We start from the raw sequence: 9,443 nt of genomic DNA on the forward strand, positions 1-9,443 counted from the left end.
GAAGCTATACGAGATAAGAAGAGCGATCTGATTGGATATCGCGTTATCGTAGGTGGCGCCAGGGTCGAGCCAAGAAAAATCGCCTTGATGTGACAAGGGTAGAAACTAGGCTTTGATATAGGCTAATGGACAAGCATGCCTTGAGAAGATGGAGCTTACAGTAATTAATAAAATATGAAGTTTTGTGCTTTGTTTCAGATTATTAAAACAAAAACTGACAAATTGTAAAAGTACCATTGTTATGTATTTTAATCAAATTAAGTTTGTAGGTACATGTATGACTAGTGAGAGTTGTTTTACGCCAACTTTATCAATATTCAATAGCGACTGATATAAAGACTGGTCTTCAAACTGTGTACCGGGATCGAATCTAGTAGTGAGTGAGTGAGTTTGGATTAACGCCGCTTTTAACAGTTTTCAAGTTATATCACGGCGGGTCAGCTTAATGTGGGAGGAAAGACCGTGAAAGTGATGCAGGTCTCAGACGTTTACCACTTCGGTGAGACCCACGAGCACGAGTATGGTGCTGACAAACCTAGAAACATAATCGGGGCGAACCGGGATTCGAACCCACAATCATAGGTTTCTTGCGTGCCCAAGTGACACAACTCTGCACAGCGAATCGCAGCGCCTTGGACGACGGGGCCACCCGTGCCCCCCCACCCCCCACCCCCCCCCCACCCCCCCAACCCCCAACCCCACCCCCACCCCGAACTTAGTAGTTCCGCGTTACGGTCCAACACCAACTTATCACTGGGGTACCTCATTCAACGTGGTACTTGTTGAGTACTGACCTCTGACAACGATTCGGACGTGGTGACACAGGTGGTCTGTCTAAACATTCACTGACAACGATTCGGGCGTGGTGACACAGGTGGTCTATCTGAACATTCACTGACAACGATTCGGGCGTGGTGACATAGGTGGTCTATCTAAACATTCACTGACAACGATTCGGGCGTGGTGACACAGGTGGTCTGCCTGAACATTCACTGACAACGATTCGGGCGTGGTGACACAGGTGGTCTATCTGAACATTCACTGACAACGATTCGGGCGTGGTGACACAGGTGGTCTGTCTGAACATTCACTGACAACGATTCGGGCGTGGTGACACAGGTGGTCTGTCTGAACATTCACTGACAACGATTCGGAGGTGGTGACACAGGTGGTCTGTCTGAACATTCACTGACAACGATTCGGGCGTGGTGACACAGGTGGTCTATCTGAACATTCACCATCTCCTTAAACGCCAACACTGGTGGTGCGTTAATTCTGGTATCTGTGGTACGTAGATTGAAACAATCCAACAACATTGAAACGACAAACTCCTTAATAAAGTGACAAAACCCTCCCATAATCATAATACCAGTGAGTGAGGTTTTACGCCGCTTTTAGCAATGTTCCAGCAATAGCAAGGCGGGGGACACCAGAAATGGACTTCACACATTATACCCATGTGGGAAATCGAACCCGGGTCTTCGGCGTGACGAGCGAACGCTTTAACCATTAGGCTACCCAACCTGCCCATTATGTGTTTATGAATCACCACCCAACAGTGACCATACCGGGTGTTGAGAAAAGGTGAGCTGATTCTGATCAACACTCACGAATTCTTTGATGGTAAAGCCTCAGTCAGTAATATTCTAGCTGTATAACAGCGTCCTGGTCATAATCCAATCTGGCAAACAAAACAGTGATTGATATAATGAGCATCGCCCCTGCCGTCAGAGTACATGTACAATGCCACGAAAGTCGCCAAGTCTGACCGCCCGATCTAATGTGGTCGCCTCTGACGAGATATAAACTGTAAAGGCCTTTTCTAACCCGAATTCCCCAAAGTCGACACGTTGACATCGGGTGTTACCGTCGAGAGTGAAGGTCGTGATCATTATACACTTAACCTTAAGTCATGAAAAAACATTCAGTCAAGTGAATTGACGATGACAGCATTTCCAAATCTTTGATTGGCATATAGAAGCTGGAAGAACCTGATAAACCTATTGAACGTTTATTGATAACAACGTCTTGTCCCTTCAACTGAGTAACCCACAATGAGTGTACGTTGAGCTAATCTATACAAGAGGGGTCAAGAGGAAGCCCTGCGACACCGCTCTAGCCACTAAAGTTGTTATCAGTAAATGTAATATTTCCTAACATTTTCAAAGTGTTGCAAGTTTGTAATCGGAATTAGCAGAAACACTCTGTCGCCTGGAATGTAGTTCCTAATATTCAAAAGGACAAAACCCTTTCCATATCCAATAAAAATCTATGCATAAAGTAGAGTCGATTGTACAATTCCGACTATATCATGAGCATGTGTTTATGAATCACTATCAAATAGTAATGATACAGGTGTTCGCGAAAAGGTGGGCGTATCCTGCCCCACCGGTGACACACACCACACACCACACATCGCACATCGCACAAAAACAAATGGAGAGTAAAACACTGCAATTAAAATTGTTCAAAATAATTTCTCATCATCACAAATGCCAAAATTGAAACGATTCACTTACATGTATGTTACTCATCCTATGAAGCGTATAATCAACTATTATAAGTAAAGTTAAATAACATTAGTTCCAGATGTCAAAGTAATGATAATGTGTCTCCAAATAGAGAACATTTTTCATAAAAGAGATAAATGGACATCATAATCCCAAAATGCAACCATGGCTTCTTAAAAACACCTTCAACTAGGCTCGAATTAGGTGACCTGGTGCTGATAATATTTGCGCAAATAGAATACATTTTTCAAAAAATAGATAATTGGGAGATATATTAACCCAGATAATAGCCCTTAAGACACAATAACACATAATAAAGGGTTCTGAAAACACGACAGATTTGAAGTGACTTCCCATGGATCAAATAGACCGAATAAAGGCGTACCGCATGTACCTCATTTGATCGAGCTCATTGCATGACCGCACACCGAGCGCTGCGAGGAGCTTTGATAATGTCGTGCGATACATGCATGTGTCGTTATATCTAAACAAATATCACAATTATAAAGATTGTCTGTAAATAATGACAAGCTTCGTTTGAAACATGTTCGTAAGGACAAATGTAGGCATGGCTCATGGACCATGAATGGACAGGGACCGGGTGGTGTGCATGTAGGCATGGCTCATGGACCATGCATGGACAGGGACCGGGTGGTGTGCTTGTAGGCATGGCTCATGGACCATGCATGAACAGGGACCGGGTGGTGTGCATGTAGGCATGGCTCATGGACCATGCATGGACAGGGATCGGGTGGTGTGCATGTAGGCATGGCTCATGGACCATGCATGGACAGGGATCGGGTGGTGTGCATGTAGGCATGGCTCATGGACCATGCATGGACAGGGACCGGGTGGTGTGCATGTAGGCATGGCTCATGGACCATGCATGGACAGGGACCGGGTGGTGTGCATGTAGGCATGGCTCATGGACCATGCATGGACAGGGACCGGGTGGTGTGCATGTAGGCATGGCTCATGGACCATGCATGGACAGGGACCGGGTGGTGTGCTTGTAGGCATGGCTCATGGACCATGCATGAACAGGGACCGGGTGGTGTGCATGTAGGCATGGCTCATGGACCATGCATGGACAGGGATCGGGTGGTGTGCATGTAGGCATGGCTCATGGACCATGCATGGACAGGGACCGGGTGGTGTGCATGTAGGCATGGCTCATGGACCATGCATGGACAGGGACCGGGTGGTGTGCATGTAGGCATGGCTCATGGACCATGCATTCACAGGGACCGGGTGGTGTGCATGTAGGCATGGCTCATGGACCATGCATGGACAGGGACCGGGTGGTGTGCATGTAGGCATGGCTCATGGACCATGCATTAACAGGGACCGGGTGGTGTGCATGTAGGCATGGCTCATGGACCATGCATGGACAGGGATCGGATGGTGTGCATGTAGGCATGGCTCATTGACCATGCATGGACAGGGACCGGGTGGTGTGCATGTAGGCATGGCTCATGGACCATGCATTAACAGGGACCGGGTGGTGTGCATGTAGGCATGGCTCATGGACCATGCATGAACAGGGACCGGGTGGTGTGCTTGTAGGCATGGCTCATGGACCATGCATGAACAGGGACCGGGTGGTGTGCATGTAGGCATGGCTCATGGACCATGCATGAACAGGGACCGGGTGGTGTGCTTGTAGGCATGGCTCATGGACCATGCATGAACAGGGACCGGGTGGTGTGCATGTAGGCATGGCTCATGGACCATGCATGGACAGGGACCGGGTGGTGTGCATGTAGGCATGGCTCATGGACCATGCATGGACAGGGACCGGGTGGTGTGCATGTAGGCATGGCTCATGGACCATGCATGGACAGGGACCGGGTGGTGTGCATGTAGGCATGGCTCATGGACCATGCATGAACAGGGACCGGGTGGTGTGCTTGTAGGCATGGCTCATGGACCATGCATGAACAGGGACCGGGTGGTGTGCATGTAGGCATGGCTCATGGACCATGCATTAACAGGGATCGGGTGGTGTGCATGTAGGCATGGCTCATGGACCATGCATGGACAGGGACCGGGTGGTGTGCATGTAGGCATGGCTCATGGACCATGCATGGACAGGGACCGGGTGGTGTGCATGTAGGCATGGCTCATGGACCAAGCATTAACAGGGACCGGGTGGTGTGCATGTAGGCATGGCTCATGGACCATGCATGGACAGGGACCGGGTGGTGTGCATGTAGGCATGGCTCATGGACCATGCATTAACAGGGACCGGGTGGTGTGCATGTAGGCATGGCTCATGGACCATGCATGGACAGGGATCGGATGGTGTGCATGTAGGCATGGCTCATTGACCATGCATGGACAGGGACCGGGTGGTGTGCATGTAGGCATGGCTCATGGTCCATGCATTGACAGGGACCGGGTGGTGTGCCACTGGAATGCCTCTCTCGAAGTTGCATTTGGGGATCGTAATACCTGCAAATGTGACTTGATATGTGTACTAGAATTACGGCTTCGTCTTGGTGATACATTGACGAGAATCTTGACAGCTGTTGAATTGTGTGTTGTGCGGGCCCCATGGTGGTCGCGCCAGAAGAAACATCTGTTAAATAACAATCATGACAGAATACGTGAATCCCTTTAATTACAATTATGACAGAATACGTGAATCCCTTGAATTACAATCATGACAGAATACGTGAATCCCTTGAATTACAATCATGACAGAATACGTGAATCCCTTTAATTACAATCATGACAGAATACGTGAATCCCTTTAATTGCAATCATGATAAAATACATGAATCCTTTGAATTACAATCATGACAGAATACGTGAATCCCTTTAATTACAATCATGAAAAAATACGTGAATCCCTTGAATTACAATCATGACAGAATACGTGAATCCCTTGAATTACAAGTACGACAGGCTATATGAAAGCCTTGACTTAAAATTGCTACATAACCTTTTGATTAAAATTATGACAGATTACACGAACCCCTTGAATTAAAATTATGTCCGATTACACGAACCCCTTGAATTAGAATTATGACAGATTACACGAACCCCTTGAATTACAATTATGTCCGATTACACGAACCCCTTGAATTAAAATTAAGTCAGATTACACGCATCCCTTGAATTAGAATTATGACACATTACTCGAACCTCTTGAATTACAATTATGAGAAAAAATACATGACAATCCTGTCATAACATTCATAACATGCCATAGAACGCGGCCTCAATTAATAAAAATCATGACATCAGCCCTTCGTTGAAATCTCAGACACACATAGTCAACATTGTGCAATTATACGGTAATTATACGTTATTCCGTAGAGACGGAAACCAGACGGAAAGGGAAAACCAGCACCCAGGACGTGCAATGCGATATACGGCTGACATAACTGTCATGATGTAAATAAGGATTCCGAAAAGATTGTGAAAGATACCAACAAAGTTCATCCACTGGTCCCAGCATGAACCCGGGTCTTACCGGGGCACAATTATTTGCTGTGCAGATTTGTGTCCCCAAGCCCTTACAGGATCCGCTGATCGTGAGTTTAAATCCCGGAAGCGCCTGGATTATGAGTTTTCTGTCATCTCGAAACACAAACCCGTACCCGTAGCTTCAACCAACGAAGTAGCTCTTACGCTTACGTAAGCGGCGTAAAAGTGTTGTAAGAATATGAACCAACTAGAATGGAGAAACACGTTCAGGAATATTTCTCCACTTGCCTTGCACCATGGTGCAACAGTATCCTAAATGGTGACTGGTGGCTCTTACACCTGTCTCATTTGGAATTTGGAGTATATCGAGATGTGTACGAAGATTCTCAGAGCAGAGTCACCTGCCTGTATCTCCTCTTTCATCTCCTGTCTGCACGCACGCACACACACACAAACACCCCCCCACCCCCCCCCCCACCCCCCACCCCCCCACCCCCCCCATACCACACACACACCTACGAGTACAAGTCCATCACATGCGGGAGTGACAGCACCATAAAGGAGGGACGCGCTCATGTTGACAATAATATCTGTCGTACGTGACCATTTACTGCAAAACCCCGTTAATATGGACATAAATGCGAAAAAAACATTTCCACAATCACAAGAACGATTCCGATTAAGTCATAATCACGTGTTTATGAATCGCGATGAAATAGTGATAATACCAGGTGTTCGCGAAAAGGTGCAAATACAAGTCAATTGTTCACCAGAAAAAAGCACGGGAACATAAGGTACAAGTAAAAAAAGTCTGAAATATTCCAGTTGTAAACGATGGCGTATGGACTAGACAACCAAGCCTGACTACCAGATCCATTTACTAGCATCTGTTACAGGGGAATTCAAACCCAGAACATCCACGGGTGCCAAGCCGATTATCACTAGATGGGATTATCAATGAGGGGAGCATGACGCATTTATGTCTTTGATTGGCATTTAGAAGTTGGTAGAACATGAATAGAGGAACCTTTTTTATGGGTAACTTCTTTATTGTTTGTGACCGCGTTTCAGGGCTACTTCTTGTCCCTTCATCGACATCGGTCAATTCAAGGGACGGAAAGTAGCCACGAAACATCTTTACATGGAAGTTGCTATCCACAAAGTGTTGTATGCCTTCATGAAGCATTTACTTTAAAATATTAATGTGCATACATGTAGCTTTAGTACCCTCATGCTTGCCACATCGTAAAAAATCCTCTATTCTTCTGTTGGCAAGGATGCAGATTGTGTGATGTCAGCGTATTCTTTTGTTGGCAAGGATACATAATACATTGAGGAATGTCAGCATATGTTTCTGTTTCGGTGAAATGTCAGCATATTCTTCTGTTGGCAAAGGAACATATTCTGATTATCTAACGTGAGCATATTCTTATGTCGGCATGGGAACATATTCAAATTGTGTAATGTCAGCATATTCTTCTGTTGGCAAGGGAACATATTTTGGTATCTAACGTGAGCATATTCTTCTGTCGGCATGGGAACATATTCAAATTGTGTAATGTCAACATATTCTTCTGTTTGCAAGGGAATATATTCAGATTATCTAACGTGAGCATATTCATATATTTTATAGACTATTTTAATCTCTAAAATACAGTAATAATAAATGCATATTATGTTTCACGTTTCCGTGACTCAAAATATGCTCGTGTTGTCACACAATTATTACCCAATTATTCAATAGCTCACACATGTGTGCACACACAGTACATTCCTAGCTGCCTGGGAAGTATTCAAACTTTTAAGCTAGAATGTTCTGCATTTACGTTAACATCTCATCAAATTCGGTATTCATTCGCTTTTGGGTGATAACAGACATGTGTCTGACAATAAAGGACGCACAACGCGTTCTAGAAACATTCGACAAAATCCGTTCCATATTCATAAGAAATCTCTGCTAAAGGAAGAGTATGTTGTACGGTTCCAACTGTATCATGAGCATGTGTTAATGAATCACTGTGAAAATAGTGATAAAACCAGGTATTCGCGAAAAGGTGAGCGTATCCTGCCCTACCAGTGCCACCCGTCACAAACACATACACAGGCAAGTCAATTGTTCACCCAAATAAGGCATGGAACATAGTAGCCTAAAAAGGGAATATCATCGGTCAATGTTTTGTCAGTTTCGTTAAATTTGGAAATGTCTTTCCATGCTTGCCATACAATCTTTTGAAGCCTTTTCTCGGAAGGCATTGAACATTGTAACACAGATCAAACACTTTTGAACAAGTGTCGTATGACTCTCTGTGAAATCTTCATTGAAAGGGCAAGTTCGAATGTAGCTCAAACGTTGTGAAATGTTGACACCAGGCTGGAGTGCTTGAATTTAGCTCGACATAACCGGGAAGCTGACTGTTAGAAAGTTGAAGTCATCAATCTCCACACAATCTTGTGGATAGTTTTTTTGTCACTCTGAATACCCAACGATTATGTGTGGGGCAGGGTGAACGGTGAAGGGCGTAGTTGAAAAGAAACCTCATATGAACTTAAGACATCTTTGCTTATTCATGAGCCAACAGTTACTCGTATGTCCTCATGAACAGAGTGGGGCGGTCGGGTAGCCTAGTGGTTAAAACGTTGGTTCGTCACGCCGAAAACCCGGGTTCGATGTTAAGCCCATTTCTGGTCTCCCCTGCTGTGATATTGCTGAAATATTGCTAAAAGCGGCGTTAAACCATAGCCACTCACTCACACATGAGCAGAGTTGCTGGGGGAATGCAACGCGTTGTTGTGTGTCAAGAAAAAACAACAACCAATGAATTGTTAATTTCTATATTCAATTTAACCTTCATGTTTAAGAAAGACGTTCTGGTCTGTTCAGGCATACAGTTGTTAGTTGTTCTTTAAGACCTTTAGTGTGTTGCTAAATTTATATTCTTTCTGTTGATAAAAACATGATGCAAGCGAAATAAATGTTAAAATTTATTCATTTTGTTATGATAATTTATTATTGCTGTAAGTAAGCATGGGTAGATGTTATATACATGTATATGGCGTTATTGAAAATGAGTGAGTCAGTGAGTGAGTATGGTTTTACGCCGCTTCTAGCAATATTCCAGCAATATCACGGCGGGAGACACCAGAAATGGGCATCACACATTGTACCCATGTTGGGAATCGAAACCGGGTCTTCGGCGTGACGAGCGAACGCTTTAACCACTAGGCTACCCGTCCGCCCCTTATTGAAAATGACTTGCTGTTGCTTTCATTGCTTGGGTCGACATGACAAGACCGACATCACACCCTCCACACATTGCCGCCAAGCTTTACATAATGCATCTCCTGTGCTGTGAAATTATGCAATATCCCCGTGACATTACTCACACTGGATATTGCTTCCGCATCCCCCGAACAGTGGGGATGCTTGCAGCAAATCAATGATATATACTATTCATCGTAACGAGGTGCTATAATGACGAAGATGGCCGACGATGGAGA

This window comes from Haliotis rufescens, unplaced genomic scaffold (genome assembly GCF_023055435.1).
Source record: "Haliotis rufescens isolate VD_foot unplaced genomic scaffold, xgHalRufe1.0.p SCAF_21, whole genome shotgun sequence".
NCBI lineage: Eukaryota > Metazoa > Mollusca > Gastropoda > Lepetellida > Haliotidae > Haliotis > Haliotis rufescens.